The sequence below is a fragment of the Vicugna pacos genome, unplaced genomic scaffold, assembly GCF_048564905.1.
Source record: "Vicugna pacos unplaced genomic scaffold, VicPac4 scaffold_18, whole genome shotgun sequence".
NCBI lineage: Eukaryota > Metazoa > Chordata > Mammalia > Artiodactyla > Camelidae > Vicugna > Vicugna pacos.
The window spans coordinates 1,730,520-1,753,207 of record NW_027328739.1 but is presented as its reverse complement, the minus strand read 5'-3'; the positions used below and the strand labels follow the sequence as shown (position 1 = coordinate 1,753,207).

At 45.7% G+C, this 22,688-nt stretch overlaps 3 long non-coding RNA genes across 3 annotated transcripts in view; all 3 read left to right on the top strand.

The window, feature by feature from the left end:
• Window positions 1-10,756: 10,756 nt before the first annotated feature.
• LOC140692841 (uncharacterized) lies at window positions 10,757-12,384 on the top strand. Its single transcript, XR_012068445.1, has 3 exons — window positions 10,757-10,831; window positions 11,886-11,998; window positions 12,206-12,384. It is a non-coding gene; the product is annotated as an uncharacterized lncRNA (long non-coding RNA).
• A 319-nt stretch (window positions 12,385-12,703) lies between these two features.
• Window positions 12,704-22,688, top strand: part of LOC140692850 (uncharacterized) — a 114,792-nt gene continuing 104,807 nt past the window's right edge. Inside the window, exons 1-2 of the long non-coding RNA XR_012068458.1 lie at window positions 12,704-12,851; window positions 17,180-17,292. This is a non-coding gene — a long non-coding RNA (uncharacterized lncRNA). The remainder of the gene's footprint in view (window positions 12,852-17,179; window positions 17,293-22,688) is intronic.
• On the top strand, window positions 17,920-21,546 carry LOC140692843 (uncharacterized). The gene is made up of 3 exons (XR_012068448.1): window positions 17,920-18,146; window positions 19,996-20,122; window positions 21,497-21,546. It is a non-coding gene; the product is annotated as an uncharacterized lncRNA (long non-coding RNA).

The window sequence follows — 22,688 nt, the reverse complement described above, 5'->3', positions numbered from 1 at the left end:
GACACTGTTGTTTTTCAGTGATTTCCTGACCTCCATTTTCAACACATGGTCTGGATAGCGTTTTGCAGTCTAGTTGTTTGAAAGCTTATCTTTTGGGCCTTCAATATCTTTGGAACTGAAAATGGTACTTCCTGTTTCTTTTACTGTACTTCTTCACCTCTACTGCTCAGGTAATATCAGGTATGTAATGTGGACTTCTAGGGCTTTGTTAAGTGAAAATTTTAGACTTTTGGCTCTACGCAATTCCATGGGATTTCTGTGCGGACAATTTCTCCTAGACATTGATGCCATATCGTGTTCCTGTGTGTGTTGTCTGGTATATCTCCAATTGCTGTTGTTGCATTAGTTTTGATGAAAAACCAATACTATTTCGATTTGCATAACTTCATTTTGATAATGCTTATCTCACAATTCTGAAAGTGCGCAGGACACTTCCTCTTGTGGAAATGAAGCTTTTAAAGGTTCTCAGCTCTGCATTCTGCTCTATGTCATTTTGGAGTGTTTCCAAAACAGCAAACTGAGAGTGCGCTTGTGCTTTGTAGTTCCACGGGAATGTCCCAATGAAAGCAGTTCTTCTCAGAGCTTCTCTGTCTACAGAAACACCAGTGGAAGCATATCTATGGATGTCACATATCAGGGCCTGCTGGAATGATCCCGCAGACCTACCTTGGTGTCCTCGGTGCCGTACCGTGCTGGTGCCATCCAAAATGTAGCATCCGCTTTAGGGAGATAATGCTGTAGGTAATGCTTCCTCTTCTAACGCTGTGGACTTGGACCACTCTTCCTTGTCCTCTCATCCTTGTGGCACGGGTGCACGAAGGCAACCACACAGCTGTTGCGCATCCTGTGCCTCAAACCAAACCATAATCCCAGCCCAGGTTATGAATGTAGCAGATCCTAAGGCTTTTCATTCTGATTTCAAAACCAAGGCCCCCTGGATCCCTCAGACCAGATGAACGATATCTCTGATTCAGCCCCACACGTGCTCTATTGGCAAAATGCCCAATTGGTCCCTGGTCCTGCAGATGCACTGGGTGTGGCCATGGGACATATTGGTAATCTCAACCACGTGACCAGTTTTGATGCTTTATCATTGGTACACATTTTGGTTTGCTCTCTTGATTCGACCCACCACATCCCACAATGCACTCCAGATCCCTGAGACTCAGCGTGTGCCATCATTCGTAGCCCTATCCCTCACAGAACGTTGCCTCTGCTACCTCAAATGTGGCAGCTGGGATCTTGGACTCCGAATCAACTGTGGGGATATTTTGCGCTGGTTTCTTTGAGTTCTGTCAGCCAAGCATCTGCTGTGCACTCTTGTAAATCTCAGCACATCACCTTCTATCCCATGTCTCCTGTCCGCTTGAGAGTGTGCGTCCAAGTTAAACAGAGTTTCACCCTTGTTGCTCCATCACCAGGGGTCAGACCCTCACTGGATTCCATTTCCTGCTTTGCCTTCTCCTGCTTCCAGGTGTCCTGAGGCCTCATCCTGTCTTTGGAAGTAACAGACCTCTCTTCGGCAAGTGTCCTGTGCCAAGGGCTGGGTGAGTGGATGTTTCCATTGCTCTGTTCATGGGAGCGAGTGAGTGCAGGTTGCACTTCTTCTCTGCCAACTGGGCATCGATGAATCAACACTATCCAGATACATTTCACAGAAATGTGATATTTGCTCAGCTCTTTGTTTCTATACAGCCGTGGTGGGAGGGATGGTCCGAATACACCTGTTTTGACATTGTGTTGATATCTCATTTGCAGTCTTTAAGAAGTTTAAAAGAATTCATTTACATGTTTTGGGAGTTATACGAAAATGAAGTTATTTTTTGAAACACACTCAATCGACCTAGAAGCCAGACTTGTCAATTTTGGTAACATTTTGTCAGCTCGACGGAAAACCTAGACAGAGAGAATGCAAATTGGCAGTCCAAACTGTTAAAGGGTTCATGTCGGCTCTTTACGGTTGAAGCCTCCGAAACCAACAGGAACCATGAAATAACTATTGGAAACTTGAAATAACCCCCAAACTTGGATACACTTGTGCATTGGTGCCCTTTACTCCCAATGACACCTACTGGCCAATATTGGCATTTCAAGGGGTAACATCCCTCTCTAGGAAAATACAAGAGGAAAGAAACCAAATATATACATTTAGGTTTGAATCCAAAAGCACCTAGAGGCATTCTAGCTAGGAGAACCCTGCTGCAATTATGCTAGTCTATGGAGAACCAGGTGTTCTTCTATCAGTGATGAGAACGCTTAATCATCCGATCATGTTGGGTAAAGCCATTTAACGCAACCAAGTCTGCACCCGCATGATATAGTGCCCACGGGGGCTTGACTCAAGTGAAAGACGATCCACATAAGCTGTGTCTTTTATATCATTGGCGACTTTTACAGTACAGTTCTCTTTCTGACTTGTACTCTTTACCTATACTGTCTTGAAAAATTGAGGCCTAATACAGATTCAAGTTCAGTCAGATTCCCCTCTCTTACCACACTCCCTTCACCCCAGGGAAGACATAAACACAACATTTGCTGAATCTAGCGGAAGGCCATCGTTTCTAGGTGTGAGCTAAGTATTCAATTCCTATCTATTTCAGCCAAGCTTATTGGACCTTTAAGGAGTTCACTGTTGTTCACAGAGTGTGAAGCTGGAGGAACTCTGATTCTAGGAGGGGCTTGTTTTACTCGTAATGGCTTCATTGCAGCTCAGCTACTGATCCTTCAAAATGGATGCCTGTGTGGAGGGGAGGGAAGGCAAGTGCTTGCTAGCTAGGCCCAAACCTGGGAAAAGGCTTACCTGGGCTTGGTGAATTCTGGTCTGAATGGCTTGGGAAGGCCCCTTGGGAAGTGTGGATTCCCATGAACTCTTCCAAGAACAGGAGCGTTTTGATCATCTCTGCCATCTCTTCTCTTGCAGACGTCAGGGACCTTGGACCCGTTCTTGGAGAAGAGAATTGAGGAACTTCCTCAAGTCCACGTTGGCACTCCGTATGTTTCTGCCAGTATCAGCGAGGTTCAATATGTCTCATGAATGTCTTTTGAGCCTGGTATCCTCTACAGCTGTCTCCACGCCAGTATTCTCCATTGTAGCAGAACATCTCTCATCCATGTGTTCGCATCTCTCCTCAATCCGTTCAGCCAGCTTTTCGGCCAGCTTCTCTTCGTGTCTCCCCTAAAGTCGACTTCACCAGGACTGGGCAAGTCTGAAAGTACCTCGGAGCCTCACCAGTAAGCTGATGACAGGCAGATCTTCCACTGTCTGCCCTTTCAGGTTCTGGAAACTGACCTGTGACCTCAGGTCTTTGGGCAGCAGCAGTATCTCGAACTTACACAGCTTCCCGGACCAAACACCTAAGCCAAGCTCCACAGAGGGCAGCAGCCCCTCCATCACACTGATCCACCCACAGAACTCTGCCCGGTTACCTAGGATCCAACAGCCACAACAAGCCAAGCGGTACACACCAACATTCCACCTGGAATCCAACCGCTAACTGCCATCCCCAATGGCTGCTGCATCTTGTCAGTGTTGGGGGAGGGGCTGCATCCGACGAGAAGTTCCTAAGGTAAATGTGATTCTACCCACTAGCGTCCCATGGGCCTTTCTTCTTCCCTCTTTCCTTTTGTTCAGATCTCTATGCACAGTACCAATGGAGGGAAGTGTGTCCCTTTTCAGTTGATGGTTTCACACGTCTTTAAACTTTCTAACAGTTCACAGTACACAGAGACCCACTAAAGGAGACTTATGTTCCTATAATATCCGTACACCCGGAATACATATGCGTCGCCTGATTTCTGCTGAAACACCCGCACTCCCAGGACATGGATCCATTGGTTTCATGGGGGCTGAAATTCCAAGAAATGAAACCAACCCCAATGTGCACTTTGCTGTCAGTCTCTTTTGCTCTTAGTACACTTTGGCAGAGCTACTTGCCTTTGTTATAGGCTTCTTACAATTCTTCTCTACGTAGCCTAGAATATGGCATTCCTTCATCCTGTTGGAAGACATACAAGTCTACATCACGGACTAGGAATCCATTTGATTCCAAATCGGCATTAGGGTTAGGTCACGATATGTTCTTATGAATCAAAATTTACGAATATGAATGCACGCCTCCGAATACAAGTGTGCTGAGTACATGCAAGCCGCGATAATGGGTCGATGCATGCTGAATGATCCTTGACATCACCTTAAGTATTTTCTTTTGAATAATCATGGTTCCCTTGGTAAATATCAGCCAACCGTACCATTTTGGTGTTTGTTTGTTGGTTTGATTCTTTGTTGGTCTGCTTCTCGCTTGTATTGCAAACACGACAGGCCATGCATCTCTCCTTAAGCTTGAAACAGAGAGTCAAATAAGCTGATTCACTTAAGAGAGTGCTTCCAATCACCTATGATTTCCTGCTTCCCTCTCCCATCTTTAGGGTTTTGATGTCCTCCTTGCCTTCTTCTTGTTTCTTCTTTGCCACTCATGCTCTTCTTGCATTTCCAATAATGGTTTCTTCTTTCCATTTCATCTTGCTGCTTTTCTATTCAGGGTAGATTTCTCAACCATTCTTGTAGGATAAGTTTTGAACTGCTGAATTCTTTTAAGATTTGCCGGTTTGTGGAATTCTCTAGCTCTGCCGTTATTTGAAATGGTGTTCATGTGGCATAGGCTACCCTAGGTGGCAGCATTTGGCCATTCAGGATATGGTCTGTGTCCTGGTACTCCTCCCTGTCCTGCAATATTGCTGCCGAGATATCAGCTGAAACCCCTCTGGAGGTTTCCTTGTGACTATGTTTTCCTCCAGGTGCATTTTAAATCACTCGGATATTCGTGAACTTTGTTGATTTGAATCATACAGCTGCTGGTAGGTCTATTGGGATTCCACCTCCTTCGGATGCTGTGTAATTCCTGAATTCGCATAGATGATTCTTTCTTGGCTTTCAGCAAGTTTCAGTCTGATTTTTCTACAGATAAATTTTCAGACACTTTTTGTTTCTTTATCTCTTGCTTTTCCATCTGGGACTCATGATTTCTATTCTTTCATGCCCTGTCTTAACCCAGGGTTCAACTGCAATATTTTCATTTGTTTGCACTTGCTTTCCTATGTCTGCTTCTGACCGAGGTTTTTCTCTTCCCCTGTCTTCACAGTCATTCACGCGTCCCTCTGCATTATCTAGTCTGCTAAGGACTGAATTCTAGCCCTGATATTATGACAACCATTGAGTTTCCTGATATTTTTGGCTCGTGTTGAGACTTTCTCTTCCCCTTTTCTGGTATTCTGCCTTTTGTGATTCTGAGACACTGGTGTTCTTCAGTGTTTTCCTGACCTTCATTTTCAACACTTGTTCTGGATAGCGTTTTGCAGACTAGTTGTTTGAAAGCTTATCTGTTGCGCCTTCAATATCTTTGGAACTGAAAATGGTACTTCCTGTTTCTTTTACTGTTCTTCTTCATCTCTTCTGGTCAGGTAATATCAGGTATCTAATGTAGACTTCTAGGGCTTTGTTAATTGAAAATTTTAGACTCTTGTCTCTACGCAATTCCATGGGATTTCTGTGAGGACAATTTCTCCTAGGCATTGATGCCATAACCTGTACCTGTGTGTGTTGTTTGGTATATCTCCAATTGCTGGTGTTGCATTAGTTGTGATGAACAACCAATTCTACTTCGATTAGCATAACTTCATTTTGATTATACTTATCTCACACTTCTGAAAGTGCACAGGACACTTCCTCTTGTGGAAATGAAGCTTCTAAAAGTTCTCAGCTCTGCATTCGTCTCTATGTCATTTTGGAGTGTTTCCAAAACAGCAAACTGAGAGTGCTCTTCTGCTTTTTATTGCCACGGGAATGTCCCAATGAAATCAGTTCTTCCCAGAGCTTCTCTGTCTACAGAAACACCAGTGGAAGCATATCTATGGATGTCACATATCAGGGCCTGCTGGAATGATCCCGCAGACCTTCCTTGTTGTCCTAGGTGCCGTACCGTGCCGGTGCCATCCAAAATGTAGCATCCGCTTTTGGGAGATAGTGCTGAAGGGAATGCTTCCTCTTCTCGCGCTGTGGACTTGGACCACTCTTCCTTGTCCTCTCATCCTTGTGGCACGGGTGCACGAAGGCAACCACAGAGTTGTTGCGCATCCTGTGACTCAAACCAAACCATAATCCCAGCCCAGGTTATGAATGTAGCATATCCTAAGGCTTTTCATTCTGATTTCAAATTCAAGGCCCCCTGGATCCCTCAGACCAGATGAACGATATCTCTGATTCAGCCCCACACGTGCTCTATTGGCAAAATTCCCAATTGGTCCCTGGTCCTGCAGATGTACTGGGTGTGGCCATGGGACATATCGGTAATCGCAACCGCGCGACCAGTGTGGTTGATTTATTATCGGTACACAGTTCGGTTTGCTCTCTTGATTCGACCCACCACATCCCACAACGCACTCCAGATCCCTGAGACTCAGCGTGTGCCATCATCCGTAGCTCTATGCCTCACTGACCGTTGCCTCTGCTACCTCAAATTTGGCAGCTGGGATCTTGGTCTCAGAATTAACTGTGGGGATATTTTGCGCTGGTTTCTTTGAGTTCTCTCAGCCAAGCATCTGCTGTGCACTCTTGTAAATCTCAGCACATCACCTTCAAACCCATGTCTCCTGTCCGCTTGAGAGTGTGCGTCCAAGTTAAACAGAGTTTCACCCTCGTTGCTCCATCACCAGGGGTCCGAACCTGCACTGGTTTCCATTCCCTGCTTTGCATTCTCCTGCTTCCAGGTGTCCTGAGGCCTCATCCTGTCTTTGGGAGTAACAGACCTCTCTTCGGCCAGTGTCCTATGCTAAGGGCTGGGTGAGTGGATGTTTCCATTGCTCTGTACATGGGAGCGAGTGAGTGCAGGTTGCACTTCTTCTCTGCCAACTGGGCATCGATGAATCAACACTATCCAGATACATTTCACAGAAATGTGATATTTGCTTAGCTCTTTGTTTCTATACAGCCGTGGTGGGAGGGATTGTCCGAAGACAACTCTTTTGACATTGTGTTGATATCCCATTTGCAGTCTTTAAGAAGTTTAACAGAACTCATTTACATGTTTTGGGAGTTATACGAAAATGGAGTTATTTTTTGAAACACACTCAATCGACCTAGAAGCCAGACTTGTCAATTTTGGTAACATTGTGTCAGCTCGACGGAAAAGCTAGACAGATAGAATGCAAACTAGCAGTCCAAACTGTTCAAGGGGTCATGTCAGCTCTTTAAGGTTGAAGCCTCCGAAACCAACAGGAACCATGAAATAACTTTTGGAAACATGGAATAACCCCCAACCTTGGATACACTTGTGCATGTGGTGCCCTGTATCCCAATGACACCTACTGGCCAATGTTGGCATTTCAAGGGGTAACATCCCTCTCTAGGAAAATACAAGAGGAAACAAACCAAATATATACATTTAGGTTTGAATCCAAAAGCACCTAGAGGCATTCTAGCTAGGAGAATCCTGCTGCAGTTATGCTAGTCTATTGAGAACCAGGTGTTTTTCTATCAGTGTTGAGAACGCTTAATCATCCGATCCTGTAGTTTAAAGCCATTTAACGCAACCAAGTCTGCACCCCCATGATATAGTGCCCCCGGGGGCTTGACTCAAGTGAAAGACGATCCACATAAGCTGTGTCTTTAATGTCATTGGCGACTTTTACAGTTCAGTTCACTTTCTGACTTGTACTATTTACCTTCACTGTCTTGAAAAACTGAAGCCTAATACAGATTCATGTTCAGTCAAAGATTCCCCTCACTTACCACACTCCCTTCACCCCAGGGAAGACAGAAACACAACATTTGCTGAATCTAGCGGAAGGACATCGTTTCTAGGTGTGAGCTAAGTATTCAATTTTATCTATTTCAGCCGAGACTATTTGACCTTTAAGGTGTTCACTGTTGTTCACAGAGAGTGAAGCTGGAGGAACTCTGATTCTACGAGGGGCTTGCTCTTCTCGTAATGGCTTCATTGCAGCTCAGGTACTGATCCTTCAAAATGGATGCCTGAGTGGAGGGGAGGCAAGGGCAAGTGCTCACTAGCTAGGCCCAAACCTGGGAAAAGGCTTACCTGGGCTTGTTGAATTTTGGTCTGAATGGCTTGGGAATGCAGCTTGGGACGTGTGGATTCTCACGACCTCTTCCAAGAACAGGAGCGTTTTGATCATCTCTGCCATTTCTTCTCCTTCAGACGTCAGGGACCTTGGACCCGTTCTTGGAGAAGAGAATTGAGGAACTTCCTCAAGTCCACGTTGGCACTCCGTATGTTTCTGCCTGTATCAGTGAGTTTCAATATGTCTCATGAATGTCTTTTGAGCCTGGTATCCTCTACAGCTGTCTCCACACCAGTATTCTCCATTGTAGCAGAACATCTCTCATCCATGTGTTCGCATCTCTCCTCAATCCGTGCAGCCAGCTTATCGGCCAGCTTCTCTTCGTGTCTCCCCTAAAGTCGACTTCACCAGGACTGGGCAAGTCTGAAAGTACCTCGGAGCCTCACCAGTAAGCTGATGACAGGCAGATCTTCCACTGTCTGCCCTTTCAGGTTCTGGAAACTGACCTGTGACCTCAGGTCTTTGGGCAGCAGCAGTATCTCGAACTTACACAGCTTCCCGGACCAAACACCTAAGCCAAGCTCCACAGAGGGCGGCAGCCCCTCCATCACACTGATCCACCCACAGAACTCTGCCCGGTTACCTAGGATCCAACAGCCACAACAAGCCTCGCGGTACACACCAACATTCCACCTGGAATCCAACCGCTAACTGCCATCCCCAATGGCTGCTGCATCTTGTCAGTGTTGGGGGAGGGGCTGCATCCGACGAGAGGTTCCTAAGGTAAATGTGATTCTACCCACTAGCGTCCCATGGGCCTTTCTTCTTCCCTCTTTCCTTTTGTTCAGAGCTCTATGCACCGTACCAATGGAGGGAAGTGTGTCCCTTTTCAGTTGGTGGTTTCACACGTCTTTAAACTTTCTAACAGTTCACAGTACACAGGGACCCACTAAAGGAGGCTTATGTTCCTATAATATCCGTACACCCAGAATACATATGCGTCACCTGATTTCTGCTGAAACACCCACAATCTCAGGACATGGATCCATTGGATTCATGGGGGCTGAAATTCCAAGAAATGAAACCAACCCCAATGTGCACTTTGCTGTCGGCCTCTTTTGCACTTAGTACACTTTGGCAGAGCTACTTGCCTTTGTTATAGGCTTCTTAAATTTCTTCTCTACGTAGCCTAGAATATGGCATTCCTTCATCCTGTTGGAAGACATACAAGTCTACCTCACGGACTAGGAAACCATTTGATTCCAAATCGGCATTAGTGTTAGGTCACGATATGCTCTTATGAATCAAAATTTACGAATATGAATGCACGCTTCTGATTTCCGAATACAAGTGTGCTGAGTACATGCAAGCCACGATACTGGGTCGATGCGTTCTGAATGACCCTTGACCTCACCTTGAGTATTTTCTTTTGAATAATCATGGTTCCCTTTGTATATGTCAGCCAACCATACCATTTTGGTGCTTGTTTGTTGGTTTGATTCATTGTTGGTCTTCTTCTCGCTTGTTTTGCAAACACGTCAGGCCATGCATCTCTCCTTTCGCTTCAAACAGAGTCAAATAAGCTGATTCACTTAAGAGAGTGCTTCCAATCACCTATGATTTCCTGCTTCCCTCTCCCATCTTTAGGGTTTTGATGTCCTCCTTAAGTTCTTCTTCTTTCTTCTCTGCCACACATGCTCTTCTTACATTTCCAATAATGGTTTCTTCTTTCAATTCCATCTTGCTGCTTTTCTATTCAGGGGAGTTTTCTCAACCTTTCTTTTAGAAAAACTTTTGAAATGCTGAATTCTTTTAAGATTTGCCGGTCTGTAGAATTCTCTAGCTCTGCCGTTATTTGAAATGGTGTTCATGTGGCATAGGCTACCCTAGGTGCCGTACCTTGCCGGTGCCATCCAAAATGTAGCATCCGTTTTGGGAGATAGTGCTGAAGGGAATTCTTCCTCTTCTCACGCTGTGGACTTGGACCACTCTTCCTTGTCCTCTCATCCTTGTGGCACGGGTGCACGAAGGCAACCACAGAGTTGTTGCGCATCCTGTGACTCAAACCAAACCATAATCCCAGCCCAGGTTATGAATGTAGCATATCCTAAGGCTTTTCATTCTGATTTCAAATTCAAGGCCCCCTGGATCCCTCAGACCAGATGCACGATATCTCTGATTCAGCCCCACACGTGCTCTATTGGCAAAATTCCCAATTGGTCCCTGGTCCTGCAGATGTACTGGGTGTGGCCATGGGACATATCGGTAATCGCAACCGCGCGACCAGTGTGGTTGATTTATTATTGGTACACAGTTCGGTTTGCTCTCTTGATTCGACCCACCACATCCCACAACAAACTCCAGATCCCTGAGACTCAGCGTGTGCCATCATCTGTAGCTCTATGCCTCACTGACCATTGCCTCTGCTACCTCAAATTTGGCAGCTGGGATCTTGGTCTCAGAATTAACTGTGGGGATATTTTGCGCTGGTTTCTTTGAGTTCTCTCAGCCAAGCATCTGCTGTGCACTCTTGTAAATCTCAGCACATCACCTTCAAACCCATGTCTCCTGTCCGCTTGAGAGAGTGCGTCCAAGTTAAACAGAGTTTCACCCTTGTTGCTCCATCACCAGGGGTCCGAACCTGCACTGGTTTCCATACTCTGCTTTGCCTTCTCCTGCTTCCAGGTGTCCTGAGGCCTCATCCTGTCTTTGGGGGTAACAGACCTCTCTTCGGCCAGTGTCCTATGCTAAGGGCTGGGTGAGTGGATGTTTCCATTGCTCTGTTCATGGGAGCGAGTGAGTGCAGGTTGCACTTCTTCTCTGCCAACTGGGCATCGATGAATCAACACTATCCAGATACATTTCACAGAAATGTGATATTTGCTTAGCTCTTTGTTTCTATACAGCCGTGGTGGGAGGGATTGTCCGAAGACAACTCTTTTGACATTGTGTTGATATCCCATTTGCAGTCTTTAAGAAGTTTAACAGAACTCATTTACATGTTTTGGGAGTTATATGAAAATGGAGTTATTTTTTGAAACACACTCAATCGACCTAGAAGCCAGACTTGTCAATTTTGGTAACATTGTGTCAGCTCGACGGAAAAGCTAGACAGATAGAATGCAAACTAGCAGTCCAAACTGTTCAAGGGGTCATGTCAGCTCTTTAAGGTTGAAGCCTCCGAAACCAACAGGAACCATGAAATAACTTTTGGAAACATGGAATAACCCCCAACCTTGGATACACTTGTGCATGTGGTGCCCTGTATCCCAATGACACCTACTGGCCAATGTTGGCATTTCAAGGGGTAACATCCCTCTCTAGGAAAATACAAGAGGAAACAAACCAAATATATACATTTAGGTTTGAATCCAAAAGCACCTAGAGGCATTCTAGCTAGGAGAATCCTGCTGCAGTTATGCTAGTCTATTGAGAACCAGGTGTTTTTCTATCAGTGTTGAGAACGCTTAATCATCCGATCCTGTAGTTTAAAGCCATTTAACGCAACCAAGTCTGCACCCCCATGATATAGTGCCCCCGGGGGCTTGACTCAAGTGAAAGACGATCCACATAAGCTGTGTCTTTAATGTCATTGGCGACTTTTACAGTTCAGTTCACTTTCTGACTTGTACTATTTACCTTCACTGTCTTGAAAAACTGAAGCCTAATACAGATTCATGTTCAGTCAAAGATTCCCCTCACTTACCACACTCCCTTCACCCCAGGGAAGACAGAAACACAACATTTGCTGAATCTAGCGGAAGGACATCGTTTCTAGGTGTGAGCTAAGTATTCAATTTTATCTATTTCAGCCGAGACTATTTGACCTTTAAGGTGTTCACTGTTGTTCACAGAGAGTGAAGCTGGAGGAACTCTGATTCTACGAGGGGCTTGCTCTTCTCGTAATGGCTTCATTGCAGCTCAGGTACTGATCCTTCAAAATGGATGCCTGAGTGGAGGGGAGGCAAGGGCAAGTGCTCACTAGCTAGGCCCAAACCTGGGAAAGGCTTACCTGGGCTTGTTGAATTTTGGTCTGAATGGCTTGGGAATGCCCCTTGGGACGTGTGGATTCTCACGACCTCTTCCAAGAACAGGAGCGTTTTGATCATCTCTGCCATTTCTTCTCCTTCAGACGTCAGGGACCTTGGACCCGTTATTGGAGAAGAGAATTGAGGAACTTCCTCAAGTCCACGTTGGCACTCCGTATGTTTCTGCCTGTATCAGTGAGTTTCAATAAGTCTCATGAATGTCTTTTGAGCCTGGTATCCTCTACAGCTGTCTCCACGCCAGTATTCTCCATTGTAGCAGAACATCTCTCATCCATGTGTTCGCATCTCTCCTCAATCCGTGCAGCCAGCTTATCGGCCAGCTTCTCTTCGTGTCTCCCCTAAAGTCGACTTCACCAGGACTGGGCAAGTCTGAAAGTACCTCGGAGCCTGACCAGTAAGCTGATGACAGGCAGATCTTCCACTGTCTGCCCTTTCAGGTTCTGGAAACTGACCTGTGACCTCAGGTCTTTGGGCAGCAGCAGTATCTCGAACTTACACAGCTTCCCGGACCAAACACCTAAGCCAAGCTCCACAGAGGGCGGCAGCCCCTCCATCACACTGATCCACCCACAGAACTCTGCCCGGTTACCTAGGATCCAACAGCCACAACAAGCCTCGCGGTACACACCAACATTCCACCTGGAATCCAACCGCTAACTGCCATCCCCAATGGCTGCTGCATCTTGTCAGTGTTGGGGGAGGGGCTGCATCCAACGAGAGGTTCCTAAGGTAAATGTGATTCTACCCACTAGCGTCCCATGGGCCTTTCTTCTTCCCTCTTTACTTTTGTACAGAGCTCTATGCACCGTACCAATGGAGGGAAGTGTGTCCCTTTTCAGTTGATGGTTTCACACGTCTTTAAACTTTCTAACAGTTCACAGTACACAGGGACCCACTAAAGGAGACTTATGTTCCTATAATATCCGTACACCCGGAATACATATGCGTCGCCTGATTTCTGCTGAAACACCCACACTCTCAGGACATGGATCCATTGGATTCATGGGGGCTGAAATTCCAAGAAATGAAACCAACCCCAATGTGCACTTTGCTGTCGGTCTCTTTTGCACTTAGTACACTTTGGCAGAGCTACTTGCCTTTGTTATAGGCTTCTTACATTTCTTCTCTACATAGCCTAGAATATGGCATTCCTTCATCCTGCTGGAAGACATACAAGTCTACATCACGGACTAGGAATCCAATTGATTCCAAATCGGCATTAGTGTTAGGTCACGATATGCTCTTATGAATCAAAATATACGAATATGAATGCACGCTTCTGATTTCCGAATACAAGTGTGCTGAGTACATGCAAGCCACGATACTGGGTCGATGCGTTCTGAATGACCCTTGACCTCACCTTGAGTATTTTCTTTTGAATAATCATGGTTCCCTTTGTATATGTCAGCCAACCATACCATTTTGGTGCTTGTTTGTTGGTTTGATTCTTTGTTGGTCTTCTTCTCGCTTGTTTTGCAAACACGTCAGGCCATGCATCTCTCCTTTCGCTTCAAACAGAGTCAAATAAGCTGATTCACTTAAGAGAGTGCTTCCAATCACCTATGATTTCCTGCTTCCCTCTCCCATCTTTAGGGTTTTGATGTCCTCCTTAAGTTCTTCTTCTTTCTTCTCTGCCACACATGCTCTTCTTGCATTTCCAATAATGGTTTCTTCTTTCCATTCCATCTTGCTGCTTTTCTATTCAGGGGAGTTTTCTCAACCTTTCTTTTAGAAAAACTTTTGAACTGCTGAATTCTTTTAAGATTTGCCGGTCTGTAGAATTCTCTAGCTCTGCCGTTATTTGGAATGGTGTTCATGTGGCATAGGCTACCCTAGGTGGCAGCATTTGGCCATTCAGGATATGGTCTGTGTCCTGGCACTCCTCCCTGTCCTGCAATATTGCTGCCGAGATATCAGCTGAAACCCCTCTGGAGGTTTCCTTGTGACTATGTTTTCCTCCAGGTGCATTTTAAATCACTCGGATATTCGTGAACTTTGTTGATTTGAATCATACAGCTGCTGGTAGGTCTATTGGGATTCCACCTCCTTCGGATGCTGTGTAATTCCTGAATTCGCATAGATGATTCTTTCTTGGCTTTCAGCAAGTTTCAGTCTGATTTTTCTACAGATAAATTTTCAGACACTTTTTGTTTCTTTATCTCTTGCTTTTCCATCTGGGACTCATGATTTCTATTCTTTCATGCCCTGTCTTAACCCAGGGTTCAACTGCAATATTTTCATTTGTTTGCACTTGCTTTCCTATGTCTGCTTCTGACCGAGGTTTTTCTCTTCCCCTGTCTTCACAGTCATTCACGCGTCCCTCTGCATTATCTAGTCTGCTAAGGACTGAATTCTAGCCCTGATATTATGACAACCATTGAGTTTCCTGATATTTTTGGCTCGTGTTGAGACTTTCTCTTCCCCTTTTCTGGTATTCTGCCTTTTGTGATTCTGAGACACTGGTGTTCTTCAGTGTTTTCCTGACCATCATTTTCAACACTTGTTCTGGATAGCGTTTTGCAGACTAGTTGTTTGAAAGCTTATCTGTTGCGCCTTCAATATCTTTGGAACTGAAAATGGTACTTCATGTTTCTTTTACTGTTCTTCTTCATCTCTACTGGTCAGGTAATATCAGGTATCTAATGTAGACTTCTAGGGCTTTGTTAATTGAAAATTTTAGACTCTTGTCTCTACGCAATTCCATGGGATTTCTGTGAGGACAATTTCTCCTAGGCATTGATGCCATAACCTGTACCTGTGTGTGTTGTTTGGTATATCTCCAATTGCTGGTGTTGCATTAGTTGTGATGAACAACCCATTCTACTTCGATTAGCATAACTTCATTTTGATTATACTTATCTCACACTTCTGAAAGTGCACAGGACACTTCCTCTTGTGGAAATGAAGCTTCTAAAAGTTCTCAGCTCTGCATTCTTCTCTATGTCATTTTGGAGTGTTTCCAAAACAGCAAACTGAGAGTGCTCTTCTGCTTTTTATTGCCACGGGAATGTCCCAATGAAATCAGTTCTTTCCAGAGCTTCTCTGTCTACAGAAACACCAGTGGAAGCATATCTATGGATGTCACATATCAGGGCCTGCTGGAATGATCCCGCAGACCTTCCTTGTTGTCCTAGGTGCCGTACCGTGCCGGTGCCATCCAAAATGTAGCATCCGCTTTTGGGAGATAGTGCTGAAGGGAATGCTTCCTCTTCTCGCGCTGTGGACTTGGACCACTCTTCCTTGTCCTCTCATCCTTGTGGCACGGGTGCACGAAGGCAACCACAGAGTTGTTGCGCATCCTGTGACTCAAACCAAACCATAATCCCAGCCCAGGTTATGAATGTAGCATATCCTAAGGCTTTTCATTCTGATTTCAAATTCAAGGCCCCCTGGATCCCTCAGACCAGATGCACGATATCTCTGATTCAGCCCCACACGTGCTCTATTGGCAAAATTCCCAATTGGTCCCTGGTCCTGCAGATGTACTGGGTGTGGCCATGGGACATATTGGTAATCGCAACCGCGCGACCAGTGTGGTTGATTTATTATCGGTACACAGTTCGGTTTGCTCTCTTGATTCGACCCACCACATCCCACAATGCACTCCAGATCCCTGAGACTCAGCGTGTGCCATCATCCGTAGCTCTATGCCTCACTGACCGTTGCCTCTGCTACCTCAAATTTGGCAGCTGGGATCTTGGTCTCAGAATTAACTGTGGGGATATTTTGCGCTGGTTTCTTTGAGTTCTCTCAGCCAAGCATCTGCTGTGCACTCTTGTAAATCTCAGCACATCACCTTCAAACCCATGTCTCCTGTCCGCTTGAGAGTGTGCGTCCAAGTTAAACAGAGTTTCACCCTCGTTGCTCCATCACCAGGGGTCCGAACCTGCACTGGTTTCCATTCCCTGCTTTGCATTCTCCTGCTTCCAGGTGTCCTGAGGCCTCATCCTGTCTTTGGGAGTAACAGACCTCTCTTCGGCCAGTGTCCTATGCTAAGGGCTGGGTGAGTGGATGTTTCCATTGCTCTGTACATGGGAGCGAGTGAGTGCAGGTTGCACTTCTTCTCTGCCAACTGGGCATCGATGAATCAACACTATCCAGATACATTTCACAGAAATGTGATATTTGCTTAGCTCTTTGTTTCTATACAGCCGTGGTGGGAGGGATTGTCCGAAGACAACTCTTTTGACATTGTGTTGATATCCCATTTGCAGTCTTTAAGAAGTTTAACAGAACTCATTTACATGTTTTGGGAGTTATACGAAAATGGAGTTATTTTTTGAAACACACTCAATCGACCTAGAAGCCAGACTTGTCAATTTTGGTAACATTGTGTCAGCTCGACGGAAAAGCTAGACAGATAGAATGCAAACTAGCAGTCCAAACTGTTCAAGGGGTCATGTCAGCTCTTTAAGGTTGAAGCCTCCGAAACCAACAGGAACCATGAAATAACTTTTGGAAACATGGAATAACCCCCAACCTTGGATACACTTGTGCATGTGGTGCCCTGTATCCCAATGACACCTACTGGCCAATGTTGGCATTTCAAGGGGTAACATCCCTCTCTAGGAAAATACAAGAGGAAACAAACCAAATATATACATTTAGGTTTGAATCCAAAAGCACCTAGAGGCATTCTAGCTAGGAGAATCCTGCTGCAGTTATGCTAGTCTATTGAGAACCAGGTGTTTTTCTATCAGTGTTGAGAACGCTTAATCATCCGATCCTGTAGTTTAAAGCCATTTAACGCAACCAAGTCTGCACCCCCATGATATAGTGCCCCCGGGGGCTTGACTCAAGTGAAAGACGATCCACATAAGCTGTGTCTTTAATGTCATTGGCGACTTTTACAGTTCAGTTCACTTTCTGACTTGTACTATTTACCTTCACTGTCTTGAAAAACTGAAGCCTAATACAGATTCATGTTCAGTCAAAGATTCCCCTCACTTACCACACTCCCTTCACCCCAGGGAAGACAGAAACACAACATTTGCTGAATCTAGCGGAAGGACATCGTTTCTAGGTGTGAGCTAAGTATTCAATTTTATCTATTTCAGCCGAGACTATTTGACCTTTAAGGTGTTCACTGTTGTTCACAGAGAGTGAAGCTGGAGGAACTCTGATTCTACGAGGGGCTTGCTCTTCTCGTAATGGCTTCATTGCAGCTCAGGTACTGATCCTTCAAAATGGATGCCTGAGTGGAGGGGAGGCAAGGGCAAGTGCTCACTAGCTAGGCCCAAACCTGGGAAAAGGCTTACCTGGGCTTGTTGAATTTTGGTCTGAATGGCTTGGGAATGCCCCTTGGGACGTGTGGATTCTCACGACCTCTTCCAAGAACAGGAGCGTTTTGATCATCTCTGCCATTTCTTCTCCTTCAGACGTCAGGGACCTTGGACCCGTTCTTGGAGAAGAGAATTGAGGAACTTCCTCAAGTCCACGTTGGCACTCCGTATGTTTCTGCCTGTATCAGTGAGTTTCAATATATCTCATGAATGTCTTTTGAGCCTGGTATCCTCTACAGCTGTCTCCACGCCAGTATTCTCCATTGTAGCAGAACATCTCTCATCCATGTGTTCGCATCTCTCCTCAATCCGTGCAGCCAGCTTATCGGCCAGCTTCTCTTCGTGTCTCCCCTAAAGTCGACTTCACCAGGACTGGGCAAGTCTGAAAGTACCTCGGAGCCTGACCAGTAAGCTGATGACAGGCAGATCTTCCACTGTCTGCCCTTTCAGGTTCTGGAAACTGACCTGTGACCTCAGGTCTTTGGGCAGCAGCAGTATCTCGAACTTACACAGCTTCCCGGACCAAACACCTAAGCCAAGCTCCACAGAGGGCGGCAGCCCCTCCATCACACTGATCCACCCACAGAACTCTGCCCGGTTACCTAGGATCCAACAGCCACAACAAGCCTCGCGGTAAACACCAACATTCCACCTGGAATCCAACCGCTAACTGCCATCCCCAATGGCTGCTGCATCTTGTCAGTGTTGGGGGAGGGGCTGCATCCGACGAGAGGTTCCTAAGGTAAATGTGATTCTACCCACTAGCGTCCCATGGGCCTTTCTTCTTCCCTCTTTCCTTTTGTTCAGAGCTCTATGCACCGTACCAATGGAGGGAAGTGTGTCCCTTTTCAGTTGATGGTTTCACACGTCTTTAAACTTTCTAACAGTTCACAGTACACAGGGACCAACTAAAGGAGGCTTATGTTCCTATAATATCCGTACACCCAGAATACATATGCGTCACCTGATTTCTGCTGAAACACCCACAATCTCAGGACATGGATCCATTGGATTCATGGGGGCTGAAATTCCAAGAAATGAAACCAACCCCAATGTGCACTTTGCTGTCGGTCTCTTTTGCACTTAGTACACTTTGGCAGAGCTACTTGCCTTTGTTATAGGCTTCTTAAATTTCTTCTCTACGTAGCCTAGAATATGGCATTCCTTCATTCTGTTGGAAGACATACAAGTCTACCTCACGGACTAGGAAACCATTTGATTCCAAATCGGCATTAGTGTTAGGTCACGATATGCTCTTATGAATCAAAATTTACGAATATGAATGCACGCTTCTGATTTCCGAATACAAGTGTGCTGAGTACATGCAAGCCACGATACTGGGTCGATGCGTTCTGAATGACCCTTGACCCCACCTTGAGTATTTTCTTTTGAATAATCATGGTTCCCTTTGTATATGTCAGCCAACCATACCATTTTGGTGCTTGTTTGTTGGTTTGATTCTTTGTTGGTCTTCTTCTCGCTTGTTTTGCAAACACGTCAGGCCATGCATCTCTCCTTTCGCTTCAAACAGAGTCAAATAAGCTGATTCACTTAAGAGAGTGCTTCCAATCACCTATGATTTCCTGCTTCCCTCTCCCATCTTTAGGGTTTTGATGTCCTCCTTAAGTTCTTCTTCTTTCTTCTCTGCCACACATGCTCTTCTTACATTTCCAATAATGGTTTCTTCTTTCCATTCCATCTTGCTGCTTTTCTATTCAGGGGAGTTTTCTCAACCTTTCTTTTAGAAAAACTTTTGAAATGCTGAATTCTTTTAAGATTTGCCGGTCTGTAGAATTCTCTAGCTCTGCCGTTATTTGAAATGGTGTTCATGTGGCATAGGCTACCCTAGGTGCCGTACCTTGCCGGTGCCATCCAAAATGTAGCATCCGCTTTAGGGAGATAGTGCTGAAGGGAATTCTTCCTCTTCTCACGCTGTGGACTTGGACCACTCTTCCTTGTCCTCTCATCCTTGTGGCACGGGTGCACGAAGGCAACCACAGAGTTGTTGCGCATCCTGTGCCTCAAACCAAACCATAATCCCAGCCCAGGTTATGAATGTAGCATATCCTAAGGCTTTTCATTCTGATTTCAAAACCAAGGCCCCCTGGATCCCTCAGACCAGATGCACGATATCTCTGATTCAGCCCCACACGTGCTCTATTGGCAAAATTCCCAATTGGTCCCTGGTCCTGCAGATGCACTGGGTGTGGCCATGGGACATATCGGTAATCGCAACCGCGCGACCAGTGTGGTTGATTTATTATTGGTACACAGTTCGGTTTGCTCTCTTGATTCGACCCACCACATCCCACAACGCACTCCAGATCCCTGAGACTCAGCGTGTGCCATCATCCGTAGCTCTATGCCTCACTGACCGTTGCCTCTTCTACCTCAAATTTGGCAGCTGGGATCTTGGTCTCAGAATTAACTGTGGGGATATTTTGCGCTGGTTTCTTTGAGTTCTCTCAGCCATGCATCTGCTGTGCACTCTTGTAAATCTCAGCACATCACCTTCAAACCCATGTCTCCTGTCCGCTTGAGAGTGTGCGACCAAGTTAAACAGAGTTTCACCCTTGTTGCTCCATCACCAGGGGTCCGAACCTGCACTGGTTTCCATTCCCTGCTTTGCATTCTCCTGCTTCCAGGTGTCCTGAGGCCTCATCCTGTCTTTGGGAGTAACAGACCTCTCTTCGGCCAGTGTCCTATGCTAAGGGCTGGGTGAGTGGATGTTTCCATTGCTCTGTACATGGGAGCGAGTGAGTGCAGGTTGCACTTCTTCTCTGCCAACTGGGCATCGATGAATCAACACTATCCAGATACATTTCACAGAAATGTGATATTTGCTTAGCTCTTGGTTTCTATACAGCCGTGGTGGGAGGGATTGTCCGAAGACAACTCTTTTGACATTGTGTTGATATCCCATTTGCAGTCTTTAAGAAGTTTAACAGAACTCATTTACATGTTTTGGGAGTTATACGAAAATGGAGTTATTTTTTGAAACACACTCAATCGACCTAGAAGCCAGACTTGTCAATTTTGGTAACATTGTGTCAGCTCGACGGAAAAGCTAGACAGATAGAATGCAAACTAGCAGTCCAAACTGTTCAAGGGGTCATGTCAGCTCTTTAAGGTTGAAGCCTCCGAAACCAACAGGAACCATGAAATAACTTTTGGAAACATGGAATAACCCCCAACCTTGGATACACTTGTGCATGTGGTGCCCTGTATCCCAATGACACCTACTGGCCAATGTTGGCATTTCAAGGGGTAACATCCCTCTCTAGGAAAATACAAGAGGAAACAAACCAAATATATACATTTAGGTTTGAATCCAAAAGCACCTAGAGGCATTCTAGCTAGGAGAATCCTGCTGCAGTTATGCTAGTCTATTGAGAACCAGGTGTTTTTCTATCAGTGTTGAGAACGCTTAATCATCCGATCCTGTAGTTTAAAGCCATTTAACGCAACCAAGTCTGCACCCCCATGATATAGTGCCCCCGGGGGCTTGACTCAAGTGAAAGACGATCCACATAAGCTGTGTCTTTAATGTCATTGGCGACTTTTACAGTTCAGTTCACTTTCTGACTTGTACTATTTACCTTCACTGTCTTGAAAAACTGAAGCCTAATACAGATTCATGTTCAGTCAAAGATTCCCCTCACTTACCACACTCCCTTCACCCCAGGGAAGACAGAAACACAACATTTGCTGAATCTAGCGGAAGGACATCGTTTCTAGGTGTGAGCTAAGTATTCAATTTTATCTATTTCAGCCGAGACTATTTGACCTTTAAGGTGTTCACTGTTGTTCACAGAGAGTGAAGCTGGAGGAACTCTGATTCTACGAGGGGCTTGCTCTTCTCGTAATGGCTTCATTGCAGCTCAGGTACTGATCCTTCAAAATGGATGCCTGAGTGGAGGGGAGGCAAGGGCAAGTGCTCACTAGCTAGGCCCAAACCTGGGAAAGGCTTACCTGGGCTTGTTGAATTTTGGTCTGAATGGCTTGGGAATGCCCCTTGGGACGTGTGGATTCTCACGACCTCTTCCAAGAACAGGAGCGTTTTGATCATCTCTGCCATTTCTTCTCCTTCAGACGTCAGGGACCTTGGACCCGTTATTGGAGAAGAGAATTGAGGAACTTCCTCAAGTCCACGTTGGCACTCCGTATGTTTCTGCCTGTATCAGTGAGTTTCAATATGTCTCATGAATGTCTTTTGAGCCTGGTATCCTCTAGAGGTGTCTCCACGCCAGTATTCTCCATTGTAGCAGAACATCTCTCATCCATGTGTTCGCATCTCTCCTCAATCCGTGCAGCCAGCTTATCGGCCAGCTTCTCTTCGTGTCTCCCCTAAAGTCGACTTCACCAGGACTGGGCAAGTCTGAAAGTACCTCGGAGCCTCACCAGTAAGCTGATGACAGGCAGATCTTCCACTGTCTGCCCTTTCAGGTTCTGGAAACTGACCTGTGACCTCAGGTCTTTGGGCAGCAGCAGTATCTCGAACTTACACAGCTTCCCGGACCAAACACCTAAGCCAAGCTCCACAGAGGGCGGCAGCCCCTCCATCACACTGATCCACCCACAGAACTCTGCCCGGTTACCTAGGATCCAACAGCCACAACAAGCCTCGCGGTACACACCAACATTCCACCTGGAATCCAACCGCTAACTGCCATCCCCAATGGCTGCTGCATCTTGTCAGTGTTGGGGGAGGGGCTGCATCCGACGAGAGGTTCCTAAGGTAAATGTGATTCTACCCACTAGCGTCCCATGGGCCTTTCTTCTTCCCTCTTTCCTTTTGTTCAGAGCTCTATGCACCGTACCAATGGAGGGAAGTGTGTCCCTTTTCAGTTGATTGTTTCACACGTCTTTAAACTTTCTAACAGTTCACAGTACACAGGGACCCACTAAAGGAGACTTATGTTCCTATAAGATCCGTACACCCGGAATACATATGTGTCGCCTGATTTCTGCTGAAACACCCGCACTCTCAGGACATGGATCCATTGGATTCATGGGGGCTGAAATTCCAAGAAATGAAACCAACCCCAATGTGCACTTTGCTGTCGGTCTCTTTTGCACTTAGTACACTTTGGCAGAGCTACTTGCCTTTGTTATAGGCTTCTTACATTTCTTCTCTACGAAGCCTAGAATATGGCATTCCTTCATCCTGTTGGAAGACATACAAGTCTACATCACGGACTAGGAATCCAATTGATTCCAAATCGGCATTAGTGTTAGGTCACGATATGCTCTTATGAATCAAAATTTACGAATATGAATGCAC